Raw genomic sequence first — 23,841 nt, forward strand, 5'->3', positions numbered from 1 at the left:
CTGTGTTTTCCTGCGGTTTGTAAAGACTGCAGCTTCAAAAGACATTAATTAGTTGCTGACAGTTTCACTAGCATGAAGTGGGAAAAATGAACAAACAAAAACTAAAACAATTTTGGCTACATAATTGTGTTGTTGAAAAATCTTTTTTTGACCTGTAGGTGTAAAGCATTTCATTATAGAGTTTTCAGATATTCCCAAGGGCTCCCCCATATTTCAGCCTACAAAAACGTAATTTTTTTCTTTTGCTCTTGTGCTCAATTATCTTCTCCATTACCATTAGAGTCAGGTAAAGATAATGTCTTGATCGTGTAATTGGTTGTGAATCAGTCATTTTGGTGAGTTGTCTTTACAAACCTGTTTTTATGATTCCTACTTTAATAAATGATATCACAGGAGTTAGAAACCTTGGAATCAACCTAGATTTATCCATAGTTCACCAAATCCGTACTGGCGAGTTGATCCTTCCTCAAGAATACATACCTAATATCTCCAAGGTCTCGGACCTTACCAAGGGCCTGACGCTATGATAATGTTTAAAGGCCAGTCTCCATGCCATTTGGTTTTGGAACACCTTCCTTAACTCGTCAAAGTGGAATGATTACTCCTTTATCTGTACTTTTATGGAATATCTTTTTAAAAATTGAAACAAAGATATAATTAGGCATTGGGAGTTGATAGGGGGTTGAATCTTAGCCACTTACCATGAGAAGATGATGCCACACCCCTGAGCTTCAAAGCATACCTATAAAATGTGACATCATGAGGTTACTGTAAAGGAGAAATGAGCTAGCACAGGTAAGCATATTATAGGTGGTCAATAAATACTCATTTCCCCCTGATATTCACTACAATCTCTGCCAGCTATGACATAACTGATTATAGTTGTATGTGGTTGAAGGTATGTGTGTGTATGCTGTGTGAGCTCCTTGAAGACAGGGACCTTTCGGTACACAGTGTCAGCAAACACTTGTTGACTTGTGTCGAGTTCTGAGTCTTTCATTCAATTACAGTAGTAACACTATGGTCTCAAGAAAATGGCTATGTTTTTATTTAAATTGAATGACTTACTTTTTGAATTTTTATTACGTTTTTATCTCCAAGAATTGGATGGGAAAATCCATATGTATGAAGTTAGCTGAACTGTATCTATTAAAATAATTAGTTAAATTGAAAACAAAGAATCAAAACTATGAAAAGAACAGCAGTATTAGGGTTTTTTAAAGTCAGATGTTTGACATCATAAAATATGTAGACATACACGTGTATGTAACTGCAGAACTAACTTTTTTAAGGATAGGCATTTCATATTGAAAAAAAAAGAGCATTAATGTTAAAATTATAACTAAAAGCTTAAGAATCCAGATCTATTAATATTAGTTTATATTATGAAGAAGCTTTTAGGCTCTACTTTTTATTCCTAATGTTTTGCAATTTCATGTACAATACTAAGCATGGGTCTCCTTTTGTTCCTTTGCTGACTTTGTTTCTGTTTGTCTCCACTCTGATGTTGTGTCCCTCTTTCAGCTCTGAGAAATTCTTTTCTATCATTATTTTGATATCCACCCCTCTTCACTTTCTTGCTCTTTCCTTTCAGAATTCCTGTTAGCTGGATGTGCCTTTAATTTCTAGCTCTTCTCCCATATTTTCTGACTCTTCTGGGGAGGCTTCCTCAACCTTATTGCGCATCCGTTCTTCAATTTTACAATATGTTTAATCTCTGAGACCTTTATCGTGTTCTTTGATTATTCCTGGTTTATAGCTTTATGTCTTTGTTTTACAAATGTATTTTTTTTTCTGATCTTTCTGAACACATTCAAGTTCTTAGAGTCTTTTTCTATTTTCTTACCCATCTGTAAGACCACTCACAATGCATCTCATTCTGTTCTTTCTCTTGGATGCTGCTAGTGTTCCTCACATACCTGGCATTCCCTATGTCCCCACTCATGCTTGACAAGGGTAGAGGTCTTCTGTGCTGCCAGGAAGGTCAGGTGCTTTTGTAGAGCTACATGATCAAGGGGACAGGCTTGGACCCCACCCACCAATCCAAAGTCAACACCAATAACATTTTATTCAGGGAAAGAAGGAATGGGGGGAAGGATACTCACCACGAGAATCCGACTTTTTCCCAACATTGATTTTAGTTCCTTTAGAGATGAGCCTTTGGAGTTTTGCCTGGGGAGATAATGCTGGCGGTTTGTGCTCTGCATCTGACTTTATGAATGGGGGGCAAGAGAGGAGTCCTGACTACTCTAGTTCCTCATGTGAAACTCATGAATTGTTTTCCTGTAAAGGTAACCGTGTGACAATGTGTGTTTACCCATGTTGTTCCTTAGATGCACACTCAATTGCGCTGTGTCACAGGGATGCATGGAAGCCATCTGTATATGTTAATATAATTGTTTTGAACCCTGTGAGCCCCATGTCTAATTAATAAATAGGTTCTTTCATTTTATATTAATCCTTCTTCAGCCTTCTGAGTAGTGAGATGTCTTTTACTTTCTCTCTCCTCACTTCCTCTTTCCTTTTAGGGGAAGGAGAATATCTTTTCCCCAAAACCAGGCATCAATTTCCTTCTCCTTTTTATTTTTTTTAAGTCTCAGATTTTGGTTTTTCCTTTACTATTCTGTCAGAGTGTCTGCACAGAAGTTACCTTAATAACCCAATTTCAGTGATTCTCCCGATCTACTTTGGGCTTCCTGGAAGGCTTAATTAAGTAATAAAGAAACTATGATGGAAATATAACGAAGGACATCACCCAAAATAAGCAAATGGGTTTTGGACTAGTCTGCAGCTCGTTCCTCTAGTGATCGTTGCTGAGATCATTAGACACTTGGAGACTCACAATATCTAGAATTACAACACGAAGCATGTCTGTTAAATAATAACAGCAAGGAAGAAAAACTGCTCACGTTATTCTTGCTTAAAGTCCCGCCCTTCCTTACTTCACCTATGCAGTGTGGCATTTTTAAAAGCCTAATGTCTTCTGCATGAGTCCCTTGGTCGTTCTTTTTCTCCTGGTCTCCTTCTCTGGTTCCTCTGTCACACTTCCTTTGGTCACTGGAGGTTCCGGTGCTAATTCCTTTTATGGCTTTTCTTGAATTTATTCCAGCCTTAAAATTTCCTCCAACACCTGCTTCCCTCCTCCTCCCAAAATGTGCCACTGGAATGCTTAAAGCTGTTCCATATACTCCCGTCTCAGGCATCTGCCAATCATACATCTGGGATCATACATCAGTCAGAAACCCATGACTGAGCAAGAGTGGGAAGATCCAAATCCAAAGCACAGAAGCTGTGCCTACGTATTAGCTGAGGGCACAAAAATGCACATCAACACTGGGACCCTGAACAGGGTCCTACATTGGCCCATGCAATTTGCACACAAAGTGCTGAGCGCAGAAGAGGGTGCAGAACAGAAGGCCCCGGATGAGTTGTGAGCATTAATGTAACAATTGAAATGGACAGAGGAGCAGCGAGAGTACAGCATCACTTGTCAGTGGCGCTGAGGGTTTCAGGCTGGGCTCCCTGCGGCTGCCTCTGGTGGGAACTATTTGTTAACACGGCCTGTCCTGGTGTCAGACGAGCCGAGGGCCCCTCTCAGCTGTCAGTTTCTCTAATGAAGGAAGAGAAGAGCAGGCACTAGATTTCTGTACTAACTTTTCAAGAACCACTGCTGCAACTGTATAGCTGCCAATCTACAAACACTTTTGAAAACAGGGTTGGCGGTCTCTTTCCTACGGGTGTTTTTAACCTATTCACACTAATATCTCCAAGTAAGTAGAGCAGAACTTCAGTAACAAATATGCTTTTGACGGTGACAGTCTCAAATTTAACTTTATTAAGTATCTCAGTATGGTTTTGTGTGGAAAGTTAGAGAGGGTTGCCATGACTGATAAAAATCTTGCCTCTGAAATGTTTGACTTACAGATTCTTTCCATAACAACCATATGACTTAAAAATTAAACTACCTTCCTTTACCAAGGTGATACCCATCTTTTTTCGTCCATCCTATAATTTGTCTCTAAAGTGCCTGTCTTCATAATATGCCCATCATTAGTGTAGTGCATATTCGATGAACATGGGTAATAAATAATATTTCAAAGCTTATTTCAAGGCATTGATGGACGTACATATTGGCCTGTCTCCTGTGTTTAATGGCCATGTCTTGCTTTTTCTAGTGTCTTAGCAGCACCTGCTCAGTACAGAACTGACCTGTTCTGAAATCCCCTCCCAGAAATGAATTTTCATCCTGTCACTTTTGTGGCTGGGGAGCAAATTTGCACACATGTTGTCATTAGTTTTCAAATGCAAAGCCACCCACCCGAAAGCTTATTCACTCTGAGGACACAGTTTATCAAACAAGATCAAGGGTAGTTTTTATAGACTCACACACATCTCTCTTTATCTATGTACATTAGGGGAGCTGATAAGAATAGAATCTCTCTCCCTGGGAAAAGTCCCCTACATAAAAACATGCGCTTCTATGAAATGTATTGTTTATAAAGGGGACATGCTTGAGCAAAAGTGCCACTCGGCAGCTGACTTGGCCTCTATTGATACGTAACCTGTCTATGGCGCCATACTATTGAGACATTCTCTGGTGAACCATTTGGGAAAAGACAGTTAAGACAAATTCTTCATGAACACTTTATCCATTCTTTTGTCACTTGCAGATAGCCCTTTGGCTGTTTGCCCAGGGATATCAATCCCCTGGGGAAAGAAGGGCTTTACTTGGGGTCTCAACTGGCCTATGCAATTGTAGCCTGCATGAAGCCCTGGCGAGCAGCCCCCATGTGGCCTCTGTTCCCACTGGGTCCGAGCCCCAGGGCAGTGTGACCACCAGTAAGATCATATGTCAGCAAAGTGGAAAACACATCAATCGTACCAACTGTTTGACTCAGGTTTCATTTTTCTCTCTCTCTCTCTAGCATCAACTATTCACTTTTATCCTTATAGGAATAGCCTGTGAGTTCAAGTGTGCAGTTGTTGGGTTTGTTTGTTCTTCCTTTCCTGCTGACTTACCAATCTTTGGAAATTTAGTATTTGTCAAATAAGGGAGCAAAGGCATCTATGTCCAGGCAAGAAGAATGAAATGGATAGAAGAGGGTAAGAGGCAAAGCTCGTGGTGATAGATAGTAAGAATTAGATATAAATTAAATCTGATAAATGGTCACCTATATACAGGATTTAAATAGGTCATCTCAACATTGCTTCAAATTCTAAAGTATCTGAAACCTGCCAAGAATTTCCTACTTTTGTTGATTGCCAACAATGACAAAGGCAGGTAACCTTTTTTTCTTTTTTCTTTTTGGAAAGATTAAATTTCTTAATTCTTAGTTGATCCCCATATTAGATTAAAAAAATGTCTTTGGTGAATATGATGTTGGATATTGTTAGTCTTGGATCCTTCCATGAAATTGTTTCCAAACATGAGTTAATAATGATCTCTGTTCTCTCCTTGATTATTCACCATTCTTCTATTTTCCTACTTTTGCTTTTTTTGGCCTGCAAATTTCTAGAGAAGACAGAGATTCAAGGACAGGTTAATTTTCAACCTTCCTAATGCAATGTTTAAAATAGTTCAATTTACTCTTCTTTTGCTGGTGCGCATTTGCTTGCCAGTCTTTGCTCCCCCTGCAGTCGATTCCCATTATTCAACTAATTCCTCAGCCAATCAGATTAAATATTATATACGTACTGTAAATCTGTGTCCGTTACTGAATTCCAGAAATGTCTGACATTGTTCTGGTTTTTGTTGGGCTCATGACTGTATTTGACTCTCACCTGGCTGTGGAGTTGATTCTCTGCAAATCCCGTGTCATAGTAGAAATTCACAACTATTTAGACCTATTCATATTCCTAAAGTTTGCACTATGCAAAAGTGACTGAAAAACTAAGGATGTGGGCTCAAGGACTCTTCAGATTTTATGGTTTTAGTATTTTCAAAATATGCCCATTAATATATAATTTACACTTGTTGGTCATCAGTTCATACTTACAAATGATGGTAAATGTACATGCTGGGTGTTTATTATAATGGGTAATTTTATTTTATTTTTTAGCTTAAGTAATGTGAAGTTTAATAAATTGTTAACTCAATTACTCTGGAAGAGAAGAGGGAGATTTTGGAAAAATTGGATAACTTTTTTTTAAAGTACTTTGTTTCTTTTTTTTCTTTTAAAATATATTTTACTGATTATGTTGTTACAGTAGTCCCAATATTTTTCCCTTTTCTGCCCCTCTGCCCAGTACCCACTTTCCCTCCAGCAATCCCACCTCCCTTAGTTCATGTCCATGGGTCATGCATATGAGTTCTTTGGCTTCACCCTTTCCTATATTATTCTTAACATCCCTCTGTCTATTTTGTACCAATCGATTATGCTTTTTAATCCCTGCACCATTTTCCCATTTCTCTCCCAGCTGATAACCTTCTAAATGATCCCCATACCTATGATTCTGTTCCTATTCTGGTATGCTTAGTTGGATTTTGTTCTTCTTTTTTAGATTTAGTTGTTGATACTTGTGAGTTTGTTGTCATTTTAGTGTTCACAATTTTGATCTTCTTTTCCTTAAGCAAGTCTCTTTGACATTTCATATAATAAGGGCTTGGTGATGATGAACTCTTTTAGCTTTACCTTTTCTGGGGAGCACTTTATCTGCCCTTTCATTCTAAATGATAGCTTTGCTGGATGGAGTAATCTTGGTTGTAAGTCCTTGTTTTTCATCACCTTGAATACTTCTTGCCAGCCTCTTTTTGCCTGCAAAGTTTCTTTTGAGAAATCAACTGAGAGTCTTATAGGCACCCCTTTGTAGGTAAGTCTCTGCTTTTCTCTTGCTGCTTTTAAGATTCTCTCTTATCTTTAACCTTTGGCATTTTAATTATGATGTGTCTTGGTGTGGTCCTCTTTGGGTCTAGCTTGTTTGGGACTCTCTGTGTTTCCTAGACTTGTATGTCTATTTCCTCCAGCAAATTTGGGGCATTTTCCTTCATTATTTTCTCACATAAGTTTTTAATTTCTTGCTCTTCCTTTTCTCCTGGCTCCCGTATGGTTCAAATGTTGGCACATTTAAAGTTGTCCCAGAGGTTTCTAAGCCTCTCCCTATTTTTCTCAGTTCTTGTTTTTTCATTCTGTACTGGTTGACTACTTTTTCTTCCTTATGTTGCAAATTATTGATTTGAACCCTGGTTCCCTTCCCTTCATCACTGATTTTGTGTGGATTTTTCTTCATTTAACATAGCCTTCACTTCTTCCCTTATGTCTTTGTTGTACTTAAGCATATCTGTCAAGCCTGTGAGTATCTTTATCACCAGTGTTTTGAACTCTGTGTCTGTTAGGTTGGCTATCTCCCGTCGCTTAGTTCTCCCATTGGAACCTTGATCCATTTCCCTTTTGGGCCATACTTCTCTGTCTCCTCATCTTGACAGGTTCCTGTGTTTGTTTGCCTCTGTGTCTTAGGTAGAGCTGTCGCACCTGTTATGTTGTAAGGGCGGAGCCTTAGGGATTTGTCAGTACAGGGTGACCCGTTTCACCACGTTGTGGTGCTATATGTGGGGGAGGAGTCTGAGAGGAAACAATACTGCTTGCTCAACACTTGCCCCTTTTCCAAGCACTTCTTCCACTTCCGTATGGGACTGGCACTTCTCTAGCTATTGCCCTGGCTATTGTTCCCAGAGTGGGTGGGTCTGCAGACATTCTAGGACCATGGGGGTCCTTTAAATAAGCAGACTCTGCTGAGAGACTAACAGTTTCTTTCTTGGCCCCAACCCCCACTGGTTTGCACAGTCAGAAGCAATGAGGCTTTGTTTTCAAGTTACAAATTAGAAAATAAAAACGTAAATACCTTGAACCCTGAATCTCTGAGGTTTAAGGTTTCTAGTTGGTTGTCTCCAGGGTCTGGAAAAATCACTTTCACTGAAATGAATTTGGCAACACATCTAAATCAATATCCTAAGTAATAATTCTTCTGATTGTATAAGATGTCATTAAAGTATACTGCTGATCTATTATTGTTAAATTTGAACTACTGCCTAGAAAATAATAATTGTATTGGCTTATGTATATGACATATATACACACATATACACATATATATACCTATATATACATATGTAAACATATATAAAATATAATTTTACATAAAAACTCTGATGAAGTGGCACATCAAAGTTGTACCGTAAAATTATACAATAAAATTCAAACACAAAAGAGATAATTTGTTGCGCTACCAATCTCAAACACTCACTCAAGTTGGTTTTTTCCTCTCTATCCTAAGAATGCCTTGTGGTTGTTGTTAAACTCTAAATATCATTGTAATTCCCACTGAGGTCTTGAGAGAAGTATTACTCATTAGATCTTGGCACCTGGCCTACAATGAGTGAACTATGAAATTTGAATATGAAATGTGAACATTTAGGCATATTCATTTGTATGAAAATGGTCATCTGGGCAGAAAGTATCTCTCAGGGCTGTGATACTACAGTACCTATAATTATTAAACAAGCTGGGGTAAGCGATGTAGAGGAAGAACAGAATCCCATCCAACTTGTAATCATCGTCTGGGATAGTAACTGTCTTAAATGGTAAAAAATTACCGGCTGTGCTTTCCAGAGCCATTAGAAGCTAGCTGCACCCTGGAGCGCTGTGAGCCATAAAAGCAGAGTGAAGATAAGCGCACCCTGGGGTCTTCTAAGCTGTGAAGCACAGATGTGTTCACCCATATTACGATAACCATTGCTTAGAGAAATCCTGTTTGAGTAAAGGCAGACAAAGAAGGAAAATGGCATTTTCCTTCAATGAAAGTCTATCAATTTAATCTCTCATATTTTAAGCACGTGGGGCAACTGGACTGGGAATTTTTACATAGATATAAATTTCCCTCTAGAAACATCTTTCATTATTACAGAAGTTCCTCTTATAGTGAAGTTTTAAGACCTGACTGTACATTAGGTACAGTGCTGAATAAATGAACCCAAATGCCATCTTTAGCATCAGGGCTTTAATAAAGTTATCTGGTTGATAAATGTTGCCAGAAATCAGTTATTTTCCCCTTGTATAGGATAGAGAAAGAACAGTGTTTCAATTTTTTTTTTCTCGGTAAGGAATTGATGCAGCTTCAGATTTTAAAAACAAAAAGGAAATCACAGAGCTCCAGTAGACATTTGCCTTTTAATGCACTGTGTTACTCAGATCAACAGTATGAATCTTTCTATTTTATCATTCTTGTTGCTGTAAACAGACCTGCTGTTATTATATACAAAAATAAGGTGGGTCTCAAAATAAGAAACATTCAGGTACTAGTGGCTCCTAATTCTTATCAGGTTTTGAATATTATGATGTTGGAGTAGGTTTTACAGATAGTATATGTTAGATTTTTTTTCCTCCTTCTTTTATCTTCTCCTTTTGGGTTCTGTTTCATGTGGAGTGTGATATTTGTACAGGTGGCAGTGCCTGTAGAGGGAAATAGATGTGACTTGATTCAACTTAACTTTGTGCCAAGGACCTGGGAGGATGAGGAAGAGGAGAACAATTCACTATATACAATATGAGGGTGAGGAGAAGGTATTTACAAATATCTGGAAAGTCTATATTTTTCCCCATAATATACCTAGATAAAGGAATGCTACATGAGGCTAACCTAGCAACGCTTGATGGTCAAAAAACTCTAGAATAGGATGTTTAAGCCTTTGACCCACAGACTCTCCAGAACCTATGTTAAATTTTGATTTTGTTGCTGTTGTTTGTTGTTTATTCAATATTGCAGAATTTAGTTCTTTGGGTTTGTCATGTTCTCAAGAGTTTGTGACCCATAGATGGTTAAGAACCTAAAGAACTCCAGGACACAAAGTTTGTGGTGTTTTCTAAAACACTGTGGAAATTGAAAATAAGCATTCAAGGTAGGTTGGAGGACAGAATTTGACTAACAAGAAAAAAGCTGAAAAACCAATAAGTCTCTTTATATTCATAATAGAAATGAGGTCACAGGACAACTGCTGCACCCATGATGGGAGAGACACAAAGGCCGATACAGAGAAGCACAACCTACTGGTGGAAACCTCGCTGTGAACCAATGCTGGGGTAGGAAAAGCTCAGCTACAATAGGTGAACTGTTGGAGGTCCAGAGTAGGAATTACAAGCTCCAGAGGGAACAAGGCTTAGGGGACTCCTAAGCTATTATGATTTTATCTCCATGAGCTCCATCAGGTTCTCACTGTAAACCTTGGAGAAAAATCTCCTGGTGCTTCTAGGAGGGGGAGCGAAAAAGAAACCATTTTGATGTATGCATTAAAATACTTGAGGCAAAAGCTGAGATAACTGCAAAAGAAGTAGATGAAGCCACTGTTATGGCTGGAGGTGTCAGCACTCCAGAAATGGACAGATCTAGTAGGCAGGAAGTGAGTATGGACATAGTTAAACTCAATCAACTGGATACAACTGGCATCTACAGACTACTTTATTCAATGATAGCAGAACATACATTCTTCTTAAGCTTACATGGAACATTAGCCAAGATAGACCACCTTCTGAGCCGTAAGACAAACCTTAACAACTTTAAAAGATAGAAAACATACGACGTCTGCTCTCAGATCACAATGAAATTAAACTAGAAATCCACGACACAAAGATAAATGAAAAATTTTCAAATATATGGAAATTAAACAACACGTGTCTCAACTAACACATAGATCAAAGAAGAAATGTCCACATAAATTTAAAATATTTTGAACTAAATGAAAATGAAAACACAGCTCATCAAAGTTTGTGAGATATAGCAAAAGCAGTGTTTACGGGGAAATTTATAGCAATAAATGATATGTGAGCAAGGAGAAAAGATCTTAAACCAATGACCTAACTAGAAAAGAAGAGAAAATTACAATAAAACTAAAGTAAGCAGAAAACAGAAATAATATAAATTAAAGCAGAATTCAAAAAAATAAAAAAGATGAAATCAATAGAGAAAATCGATGAAACAAAAACTAATTCTTTGAAAAGATTAATATAATTGATAAGACTCAAGTTGGGCTAAGAAAAAAAAGACAGAGTTCTCAAATTACTAATATCAGAAATAAAACAGGAGATATCACTATAGATCCTGTGGATATTAAAAGAATAATAAAAGGTATGAATGGCTCTATGCTCACAAATTTAATAACCTAGGTGGAATGGACCAATGACTTGAAACATCATCTGCCAAAACTCACACAAGAAGAAATAGATGGTTTTCATAAGCCTTGTCTATTAAAGTAATTGAATAATAATTATTAGTCACCACAAAGCAGCAGAATATGCATTCTTCTTAGACTGCCCAGTGGGTTCAGTGATGAATTATACCAAGCATTGAAAGAATACATTATACCACATTTCTGCAATCTTTTTTAGAAGATAGTAGCAGAAGGGGTACTCTCTAACTCGTTCTATGAGGCCAACATTAATACCAGAATCAGACAAAAACATTAGGAAAAAACTACAGGCCAGTACTTCTCATGAACATATATGCAAAAATTATAAAAGTATTAGAAAATCAAATTCAACAATGTATAAAAAGAATTCCACACTGGAACCAAATAGGATTAATCCAAGGCATGCAAGGCTGGTTCAACAACATTTGAAATCAATTAATGTAATCATCATGTCAACAGATTTAATAAGAAAAACCACACGATCATACCAATAAATGCAGAAAAAGCCCTTGACAAAATCCAGCGCCCATTCACGATTTAAAAAAAAAAAAAAAAACTCAGTAAACTAGAAATAGTGGGAAACTTCTCAACTTCGTAAAGAATATCTATAGAAAACTTACAACTATCATCATGTTTAATGGTGAGAACCCCAAAGCTTTTTTTACTAAAAAGGTAAGGATGTCCTCTCTCACCATTCATTTTCACCCTCTTACTGGAAGTTCTACCTCATGCAATAAGATACGAAAAGGAAATAAGAGGTATACTGATTGGGAAGGAAGAAATAAAATGACATGATTGCCTAGGTGAAAATATGATAGAATTGGCAAACAAAAAACAAATAAAACATTCTAGCACTAATAAACAATTATGGCAAAGTTGTAGGATGAAAAGTTAATGCACAAAAATCTGTTGCTTTTCTGCATATCCCCAATGAACACCTGGGACTTATTGGAAGAAGCCTGTCTGAAAAGGCTACATACTCTCTGACCTAACTCTGTGACATTCTGGAGAAGGCAAACCTATGGCCACAGTAAAAAGTGAAGAGTGCCTAGGGCTTGGAGGGGAAGGCAGGATGCATAGAGCACAGAGGATCTTTAGGGCTCTGAAGCTATTCTGTGTGATAATATAAAGTTGGGTACATGCCATTATACTTTTGTGCAAATCTGTAGAATGTCCAACACCAAGAGTGAACCCTCATATAAACTGACTCTGGATGATAATGATGTTCGATACAGATTCATCAATTATAACAAATATACTTCTTTGGTGGAAGATATGAAAAATAAGGCTATGCATATGTGTGGGCAGGAGATATATTGAAGTGTGATACTTCTCTAATGTTGTCTAAGAAGAAAGGCGCAATATATTGGAGATGAGAAAGAAACTCTGTCGTATGATATATCAGGAAAGTTAGGTGTAAGTCCTGCCTGGAACGTTACATACCTCTGAGTTCTTGGTTAAATGCTGTAGTCCGACTGCACCGTGACTTCCTCAGCCATTAGATGGAGAGCAGTGTACAGAACACGCGGAGTTATTGTGATGGTTGGATAAAGCATTTTCTGAGAATGAGGAACCTTCATGTACGCCATTAGTTGAGTCTGTAACTTACTGAAAACCCTTCATCTTATTTGGGTCCAAGCCAAAAGTGAAAATGTGAGTGGTCTGATGGCGATGAGGACTCTAGGCACATGACCCCAGGCCTTAGATTTCAGGGGACAGGTGAACATCTGTCTGAAATGTCAGAACCGTTGGTGGCCTTAGAGAGGATCCCATATAGCCTTCATTTTTATAGCAAATCGCACAAGTTAGCTCTTAGCCAATGGCAGAGCTAAGACATAAATCCAACTTTTTGACTCAGGTTTTGTGTGGCTATAAAGCCAAAGGCAGCAGAGCATCCCTGCCGGAAGCTGAGACAGTTCCAGAGAAAGGAGGATATGCCTTAGAAATCTGGAAGAGAAAATGTTTTTTCTGTTCCACACTTGTGAGTCCTGTTTCATTTTGTGCACAGAGCAATCACTGGCCTGTTAGCCAAGGTAACCTCGGGAAATGTTAAATAATGGATTTCATCACTGGTGCCCGGTAACTTCTGTACTCCGTTCAATAGTCCCTTTCCCTTGGCCCTCTTGCTTGTTTTCTCAGCTGCTCAGGTACCCGGCACTTCATGTTTCTTCCTGACTTGATGTATTCTTCCCCCTCCCTCCCTCTATCCTCAGAATGACTGGGCGGGGAGGGGAGTACATGGACGAAATAACCCAATATTCCAACAAACAAGGGAACTATGTCCAGCCTTTGTCCCAGGGACTGGTGATACAATGTGAAATTGCAGGAGCGAAATCTCCCCTCGCGGCGAGTCAGACTAATGGGCCGCTTACCACGGGCTGTGAAGAGTTGTGGTGGGGAGACCACTAATGGGGTTGAGCATTTTTTAGTCTATTAATTGGCTGAGTGAAGTGCCTTTTGTGAAATACCTGTTTAGGGTATTATTGTTTTGCTCATTTTTAATTGTGTTTTTGTCTTCATCTTACTAACGTGTGCAATATCTTTATATATTCTGTTATAGTAATTGTCTCTGTAGTGAGTTGAATAGTGGCCCCTGAAAGTTTTCTCTACCCAGAACCTATAAATACGAACTTATTTGGGAAAAGGGCTTTTATAGATATCCTTAAGGATCTCAAAGATGAGTACGCATTTGATGAGGACGGGCCCTGAATTCAATGGCACGTGTTCCTAGCAGATAAGAAGAGGGAGTAGATGTGGGGAGCAGGTCTCCTACCTATGGACGCAGAAATGGGAGTCATGCACTCATAGGCCAGGGACCTCCCCGACCCCACCAGAAGCTGGGAGAGGCAGCAAGGACCCTCCCCTAGAGCCTTTGGAGGGGATGCAGTTTTACCAACACAATTTCTGACTTCCAGACTCTGAAAATGCCTTCCTGATGGTTTAAGTCACTAAGATTATGGTAATTTGTTACGGTAGACCTAGGACACTAATACAGCCACAGAGGTACTTCAAATCATATTATCTGTGAATAATGACAGTTATTCCTTTTTATTTCTTTCCTTTTATTTCTTCATGCACTGTCTAGAAACTCCAGTGTAAGGTTTCATTCACAGCTCTATAACTAATGGCTAGAACAGTGGCATATTCCTGTCTTATATAAATAGAAAGGGCAAACCTATGATAAATTGCATTTTATATTACATTTCACTATGCAAATATTATTGTATGAAGATTTTCCAGAACAAAATGGCAGTCTGTGTCCTGCCTACAAGACATGTAAAAATGTGAGCAATTCATGCCTTCCAACTATCTCCCAACGTGTCTATTTATTTATTCAACAAAATGTTATTGAGTATTAGTAAATGCTCTCAGCCAATGAGTTCACTGTGATAGCATCCTCTTTTGAGTGGCTAGACCTATGGCAGTGAAACAGTGAAAAAGTTTTGGAGAATGCAAGTTTGAAAAGGCTAAGAGCATTTCCAAAGGTGCGGTTGAGGGAGAGGATTAGTGCGGAAGGCCTTTGACATTGTCAATGGTAGCATGGCTGTGGCTCTGGTTTTGGAGGACTGACTGCACACTCTGAAGAGCATCATCCCCAAGAGCAGCTGCTCTGAGCCCAGGAACACGATCCCTGTGCTAACTGCAGTATGTATACATTCCTACCTGATGATTATGTACTGGGTCATCTTTCAGGCCGACCCTGCCTGTGTCACAAGCAAACTTACTTAAGCTAACTCCTTTCCAAGGATTTATTTTAGAAATCTCTTTAATAAACAAACAGATATTTATGTGATGATTTTTTTCTACTTTATTTTCTTATTGTCTGTTCTATTACAGTTGTCCTGGTTTTCTTCCCTTTGCCCCCCTCCACCCAGCCTACCCCATGATTCTTGAGTTTAAGGTATTCTTTTTGGTGCGGTGAGGATATGAAGACGGATAGGGCATGATTTCTCCCCGTAATAACTCACAGTGCAGTTGGTGACGTCATAGATGCTCCCCTAGTTTTGAATGCATCAGTTAATATTGAGTCAGAAATAGTTGCTGAGCTTTCCCTTTGTGCCAGGCGTTGTTCTGTGCACTGAGGATGTCACTTCCTCTTCCAATGGGAAGGGTCTCCAGAGAGGGCTTTTCTTCTGAAGCTTAGGTAGAAGATGAATACATGAGTTTCAGGTCAGGGAATGTAAAAGTGTTGTTTAGAACACAAAACTCAATGAGGGGATAGATGGACAGCGGTGAGAGTGTGGTGGAGAAGAACAAGTGAAAGTTGGATTGGGCTGACTTTGTATGGATGTGATCAACAGACATTTAATTGCAAGCCACAGTCCGCCTTGCATTGCTGGTTAGTTTCTCATTTATGTACTGTCAATACTGAGAAAAGCATCCTCTGGGTGGCTGCTTCACAAGGAGACTGGATATTTACAATGAGAAAATGAAAGGAACATGACGGCTCTCGGGAGGACCTAGTCCTCAGCGCGCGCCAACTCTAACTCGGCAGCGAGTTGCCGAGGAGCTGTAACTTGAGAAATCTGTTCTTGGGCTCAGAGCTTTCCTGCCATCTATCACCAAGGTTTCTAAGGTCGTCATACTATGACTATAAAGCCACAAAATAAAGATGTAAAAATTAACCATTATAATGAAAATAGAGTCACTAAAGAGGAGAATGGGGTCTAAGGGGTGACCTTCTGAAGGGCAATGTTTACGGTTTTCTTCTACTACCTTGGTAACACATCAGATTGTCTCAGGTGGATGGATGATTCAAAAGACTGCCATCTGGATAACAATTTTTACCCACCTTGGGAGTTTAAAACTACACAGAAGAAGCTGCTCGGGGGTCCTGGTGCTACAGCCCTCACCCCCCTGGGGTGAAAGTCACAGCAGCCCAAGTAGAGCCAGGCTTGATCACATTGAGGGTTTAGAACCTTAAGCCACTGTTAAATTAGTAATTTTAATGGAAGTTTTAGGATCAGTTGGAGAGATAGTTTGTATCTCCAGCATAAACATTATCTCAAGAAGATTCTTACTGGTAGGTGTCGGGTATGTTGGTGTTCCATGTTAGCAGGACAGGACTGAGCCAGCATTAGACATGGGTCCTTGAGTCAAAACAGAGGCATGCGATGATGTCACCGAAGAACATTTCCAGTCTTTTGGATGCCTCAAATGAAAACGAAGGTGATATTCACATAGCTCCCCCCACAACAGACTTCTAAAAGCTGTTGGCATTGTGCGTTGCTACTTTAATCAGAGACAAAGTGAGTGAATTTCACGAGGTAGGGTGAAAACATCAAATTTTATGGTTTGTCACAGATTGATAAGCAAGTAATATTAAGGCTGTGCAAACCCTTTTTCAATAACTTGAGTGATTATCAAAGATTACACAGGACATGTTTAGCAAAAGAACAAAAACTAATAAATAGGAACATCAATCTGTAAACTGTGCCTCATTAATTCTTTACACACCAGTGAAATTGGAGTAAAGCAAGGAATATTCATTGTATAATACTCAGCATAGAGCAGTTTCTAAATACTGTTTTTCATTAATAATTTAAGAGAATAAATGAAACCGCTATTTCTCTAAAGTGAGTTGCCTGATTGGGCACCTAAAATACTGTCAGGTAGTAAAGAAGTGTTCCAAGAGAGGTCTGGCCTTTGCAGTAGGTGTAGTGTGGGGTTTCCAAGGCAGGCAAACAGGATGCAGTTGGAGCGCACAAGGTGAATGAACTGTGTGTCTACCTGGCTTAGGTGTGAGGTTGGGGAGTAAGTGTGGCTCCTGATGGAGGGGCAGGGAGTGGATGGGCTGGGATGCTCTGAGCAGGGAAGGGATGGGCTGGGATGCTCTGAGCAGGGAAGGGATGGGCTGGGATGCTCTGAGCGGGGAGGAGATGGTCTGGGATGCTCTGAGCAGGGAAGGGATGGGCTGGGATGCTCTGAGCAAGGAGGGGATGGGCTGGGATGCTCTGAGCAAGGAGGGGATGGGCTGGGATGCTCTGAGCAAGGAGGGGATGGGCTGGGATGCTCTGAGCGGGGAGGGAATGGGCTGGGATGCTCTGAGTGGGGAGGGGATGGGCTGGGATGCTCTGAGCGGGGAGGGGATGGACTGGGATGCTCTGAGCGGGGAGGAGATGGTCTGGGATGCTCTGAGCAGGGAAGGGATGGGCTGGGATGCTCTGAGCAAGGAGGGGATGGGCTGGGATGCTCTGAGCAAGGAGGGGATGGGCTGGGATGCTCTGAGCGGGGAGGGAATGGGCTGGGATGCTCTGAGTGGGGAGGGGATGGGCTGGGATGCTCTGAGCGGGGAGGGGATGGACTGGGATGCTCTGAGCGGGGAGGAGATGGTCTGGGATGCTCTGAGCAGGGAAGGGATGGGCTGGGATGCTCTGAGCAAGGAGGGGATGGGCTGGGATGCTCTGAGCAGTGAGAGTGTGGGCTGGGATGCTCTGAGCATTTGGGGCTGCCTAGAGGATGATAAAGTCAGGCCTAAGGCATTGCTAGCACCCCCATCGCTCTTCCCAGAGGAACCCTGATCTGGTGGGATCTGGAGAGTTCTATGGGCTGGTCCAGGAGACCTGGAATGAGAACTAGCTGGGTGCCAGGAAGCCCTCATCATAGGTCCCTCTGTAAGAAGTCTGTCTGGCTCATGCCACACATCACCTGTCAACAAGCCTCAGTCCTCTGTAATGCTCCCCCATAGTCACAGTGCTGTGGAGCCTCCTGTGCGAGGGACAGCGTTGGGTGCGGGGAGACGAGCTCCGGCCCAGGGACCATGGCAGGGGCCCAAGGCCATAACTGGCCAGCGAGCTGTGCTGGCAGGTCCTAGACAGCAGGATATATACTTGGATTGCCAGTTTCCATATATGCATTTCTGCTGCAATGCTAGGTGTACACCTGAAACTAATCTAAATTGTTTGTCAACTATAGTAGAAAAATAAATTTAGAAAAAGAATCAACCGTGGTCTTATTTTCCAACACTATTGATACATTATGTCCTCTGATATTTTGCCACAATAAGTACATCTATCCATCTTTCCTCTTTAAAAATTTACTCTGCAGGGAATGTGGATTGTTTGACATATTTTCACTGCAGTGATGATGTGATCAGAACGGTGCTTAAGAAGATTAATTTTGCAGTACTTTGTAGAATGGAAGGTAGAGATAGGAGACAGGAGGTAAGGAGAACTTTGTCATGTCCGGTAACATATCTTTCACGTTCCTTTTTTAACAAACGTCACATAGCGACCATGGGTACTTTATGTACAATTTAAGGCTGTCATTCCCCTGTCAGTTGTGACATTCAGTCCCCATTTTCTCTGCTTCTGAGTGATGAAAGGAAGCTTCAGTTGTCAGGGAGGAGAATCACTAACTAGGGTAAACATGCAATTCAGTTAATTAATAAGGCAAAGACTTCTATTATATAACTAAGCATGATATCGTCTCTTTATGTTACTAGTGATAATATTAGAAATGGAGAGGGAGAGGGAGGAAGGAAGGAAGGAGAAAAGGAAGGAGAGAAGAGGGGTGGGAGAGAGAAAAATGGAGGAAAGGATGAGAAAAGAGGATTATATCAAACAAATCTAATGATAAGGTTCACTTAGATAAAATTTTTCCTTTATGTTTTCTGTTTATCAAACTAATTTGGATGCGTTTGCATATCCGTTTAGAAATCTAAAATAGTCATTAGCTCTCAGCTTTCTGGGGACAATGTCGGATTGTACTTCCTGGCCTGCTCGCGTTGGGTGAGGCCGCGTGGCTGGTCCAGGACAGCGAGATCAGAGTGGGAGCCATGCGTGTCACTCCTGGGCGGGGACACTGGCCTGTTGATGTGCAATCCTCCGGAACTCAGTCCTCCTTTCTGCCCAGGTGGTGGCTGTTCCCTCTGCCTGCATCTCTGAGACAGATGGCTTTTTACCAAGGCACGTCTGCCCCAACCACATAGGACGACCCTGGAGTAGACGCACCCCTCGCCATGTTGACTGCCTTCGCGTTTCTCCGGTTTGGTAATTTCTAGTCTCTACAATGAGCCTCTGCTCACTTGGGAAGTTAACGTGAGCAGTGAGCAACAGTTAAACTGCGCTTTACCACACATCAGGTTTCCCGTGTTTTTATTTTAATTTAATACTTTCCACATAGTTTCCCAGCGTGTATAGGCACACCTGGGAGATACTGTGGGTTCAATCCCAGGCCACCTCAATAAAGAAAGTTATGATCTTTTTTGCTGGCGGAGGGTCTTGCCTTCAATTTGTAAAACCCCCCAACATCTGTGAGGCGCCATAAAGTGCATCAGAAGATGCCTGCCTAGCCTTCCCTTTGTCAGCTGTCCCCAACGGAGCGGTGCGTTTGCCACTCGGTAAACCTGCACTTATGCATCATTCACACCCCACGTCCCTAGTGCTGGGGTTTCCTCTTGGTGTTTGACATTCAGTGGGTTTGGACACAGTTTTGCCTTTTCCAAAATGCGATATAGTTGGAATCATGCAGTATGTAGATATTTTAGATTGGCTTCTTTCACTTAGTGACACGCATTTCAAGTTCCTCCGCGTCTTTTCGTGGCTTGATAACATTTCCATTTAGTACTAAATGATGTTCTGTTGTCTGGAGGGACCACAGCTTATTTATCCATTTACTTACAGAAGGATGTCTGGGCGCTTTGATGTTTTGGCAATTTGAATAAAGCTGCTATAAATATCCATGTGCAGATTTTCATGTGGACATAAGCTTTCAAATCCTTTGAGTAAATATTAAGCAGTGCATTGCTGGCTTGACTGCATGGTAAAAGTAAGTTTCATTTTATAAGAAACGGCCAAACCGTCTTCTGTACTGCTTCTCATTCCCACCAGCAGAGAATGAGATTTCTGTTGCTTCACAGCCTTGCCAGCGTTTACCATTGCCGAGTTTTTGGATTTTGGTCATTCTGATAGGTGTGTGCTGGTATCCCATTGTTTTTTAAATTTGCATTTTCCTGATGACATATAATTTGGAGCTTCTTTTCATATGCTTATTTGCCATCTGTGTATCTTCTTCATGAGGTGTCTGTTAGGGTTTTGGGCTCATTTTTTAATCAGGTGGTTTGTTTTCTTATTGTTGAATTTTAAGGGTTCTCTGTGTGTTCTGGAAAAGTGTCTGTTATCAGAGGTGTCTTTTGAAAATATTTTCTTTTGGTCTGTGGCTCTTCATTCTCTTGCTTTGTCCATTGCACATCAGAAATTTTTAACTTAATGAAGCCTGGCTTATCAATTCTTTTTGTCATGGGTCATATCTTTGGTGTTGTGTCTAAAGAGTCGTCATTGTACCCAAGGTCATGTAGGTTTCCCCCTATGTTATCTTCTATTAATTTTATAGTTTTGTGATATACATTTAAGTCGACTGCCCATTTGGAATTAATTTTGTGATGTTTGTCAGGTCTGTGTCTAGATCCCTTTTTTTTGCATGAGGATGTCCTGTTAGTCCGGCTCTACCTGTTGAAAAGACTGTCCTTTCTACCTTGTATTGCCTTTGCATCCTTGTGAAAGATTAGTTGACTCTGTTTATGTTTGTCTATCTCTAGGTTCTCCCTCCTGTTCCATTGTTCTAGTTATCTGTTCTGTTGCTAGTATCACACTGTGTTGATTACTGTAGTTTTCTAGTAAATCTTGAAGTTGGGTAGTGTCAGTTCTCCGATTTTGTTCTTCAACTCTGTTGCCTATTCTATATGTGTTGCCTCTCCGTATAAACTTCAGGATCATTTTCTGTTCTCTTTACTGTATTGCATAAGCATTTGTTTTGCTTTTGGCTACTGTCACTATTTCCAAATGAATTATCCCATAATTAACCATACTTCTGAAGACAGTTTGAATCTTTTCAATATTTTCGATACATACTTTTGACTTCCCTTGTTCTTGCATACATCTGTTTAACTTTCCACATGAACAAATTTGGAAGTTGTTTGTTCCCCGCCAATGTTTCTGGGTGTCCTCAGATGTGACCTACACATGCTTATGAATGAACTGATTCCTGCTGGGAATACCTGGCCTCTTAGGTTTGTCCATGACCAAGTCTGTATGGAAGCTTCTTGGTGACGTTGATAGAACAAAGAACTAAACTGTCCACTGAACCTAACTCAGGAGCAGCATGAGAAGAAGTGTTTCTATCTATCCTTTGACTTTCTCTTTATTCAAAAAGTCAGGAAACCATACTGTAATTTCTGACAAAGTTGTTTTATGTCCACTGCCTTGAAATGGATTCTAATTCATTTTTTATTCAGAGGGTTGGGATGTGCAACTATGGGAATTATTTTCAAGGAGTTTCTCTCCCTCAGTGTATGATAATTTAGCAGCTTTATACCATCAATTCAATAGGGCTCGTTAGATTTGTTTGAACACCAGCAGCGGAAGGAGCATTCATGTTATCCCAGGAAGCTCCCTGACTCACATTCAAATAAGTATCTTATCAGTTTTATCCCACCAGTTCCTCCAGCAAGCATAACTGCTCAGCACTGATAAAGTCTAAGCTAAACTGAAACCTTTCCCCAAATAATTAATGCTGAAATGAACATCTTCGAGCATGAAGGATTTATTTGCTTGTATGAATACATGATGTATATTGATCAATTTTTTTCAAGACTGATTGCTTTTTACCAAGTGCCACTTGTGCCAATAGCATATGAGAACATTGGCCTAATTTCACCCTCTATGATATTGATGAAGTTAATATTTTTGTAGTTGAGTAATTTAATAAGGAAAAATATAACAACTTGCTGTGTTAAACATAAATTTATTTTTATTTTGCATTTGGAGATTATGAATAAAAAGTAGAAATAATAAGAATTTGTAACTTTTGAAATAACTTTTTATTCAAGTAATATATATTCTTGGTAACAAAATTACACAGATGATCTTATGATGAACATGCACTATTTCTTGAGCCTTACTAAACTCAGTTATTACTCTGCAGAGGAATATTCTTTTTCAAATTGCTTTTATTTTAGATTTTCTTTAGGTCATTTCTATAGCTCCCATATTTTTATCTTCATTTATTGGTTTATGGACTTTATCTAATGATTCCCAGATACATAAAATAAAGTTTAGCTCACTTACATTGGTCCACTATACCCTCTTTTTCCCCAATGTTATTCTCTTCAATTTTATAAACATATACAATCAGCTTAAATCATATACAGTGTTCCAGTTACCTATTGCTGCATAGAAACCATCCAAAAACTTAACAGCATAAAATAAGAATTATATTCACCTCACAACTCCCTTGTTAGAAACTCAGCCCTTGCTCATTAGGGATAACTTGTTTCTGCCCCATAATGTCTGGGGCCTCAGCTGAAAAGACTCAAAGGCTGACGTGTCTGAGTTGTTCGATCTCACGTGAAGTTTCTCTGGTGTTTTCAGTAATAAGGTGCCTGCAGGTGGAGTCATTTCAAAGCTGCTATTTGTCATACACATACCCGGAGGCTGATGCTAGATCGTGCTGTGACCTCAGTTGGGACTGTCAGTCAGAGCATCTGCATTTAGCCTCTTCGCGTGGCAGCTTCGGAACACGTGAACTTCTTACATGGTAGCTCAGGTCTCTAAAGGTAAGTGTCCAAAGAGAATGAGGAGAAAGCTGTGTGCTCTTTTCTGTCCTGTCCTCAGAGATTACTCAGTGCCATGTCTGCCTCATTCCCTTGGCTAAGTGAGAGTCACTTTGGCTGGCCCAGAATGAAGGCTAGGAGAGGGGCCATGGATCTCACCTCTTGGTGGGAGCAATGTCAAACACTGTACAAGTATGATTTCAGACTGCCACAGTGACTTCTGAGTACTCTTCAGAGCCAGCCGAAGTCCTGTGCTGGGATTTCACTTCCTTCTCTGCGGAGTGAGTATCAGGACCATTGCACTGTAAGGGGAAGCTCTGCTGGGTTTTCCTTGCTCTCATACCGTCAACTACTTAACATAGTGTTACATTTGTATCTCGCCTTGTAGTTTACATTGGAACCATGGATATCTTACATATCTCTTTCATTTGCTCTTGATCTAACTGCATTTTTGTCTTAGTTTTTTCCCTAGTGCATCAGTAAGACCTTCTTGTTATTTCCCTAGAAGCCTTTCTCCTGGAGTTGTGTGCATACGTGTGTATGTGTGTGTGTGTGTGAGTGAGTGTGAGTGAGTCTAGCAGGTTCTCTCTAGACGTGTGGCATAGCCCTCCTGCGGAGGTCCTCATCCACTGCCCTCGTGCACCTGAGCCATCTAGACTTCCATTTTCTTGGCTTATCTTTTCTTACTTGGAGTTCATCCTCTAAGAAGCGGTATCTATGAGGAAAATTTTCTGAGTTTTTGTGCATACGAGAATGTCTGCTTTCTTTGTTAAACTTAATAGTTTAGTAAGATATATAATATTATGGGTTAAAAATAAGTGTTGGCTCATAATTTCAAGGGGATTTTTATAGCGTCTTCTGGACTCCAGTGCTGGTGATGAGAATTCTGATGCTAGTCTCATTAACATTCTTTGTAGGTGTCCTGTGATGTTTTTCCTCATTTTTCTTGACTATTTTCCCATAGTTGGTAAATTCTTTTAGAATTTACCTTAATGATTGGTTTATTCAGTTTCAAAAACAAGTTGCTACATGTTGGTCTATTTTAATTTATTGTACATATCATGTAATGGGGCTTTACACTATGAAAACTAGCATCTTTTAGTTCTGAGATAGT

This window comes from Furipterus horrens, unplaced genomic scaffold, assembly GCF_987537825.1.
Source record: "Furipterus horrens unplaced genomic scaffold, mFurHor1.1.pri manual_scaffold_8, whole genome shotgun sequence".
NCBI lineage: Eukaryota > Metazoa > Chordata > Mammalia > Chiroptera > Furipteridae > Furipterus > Furipterus horrens.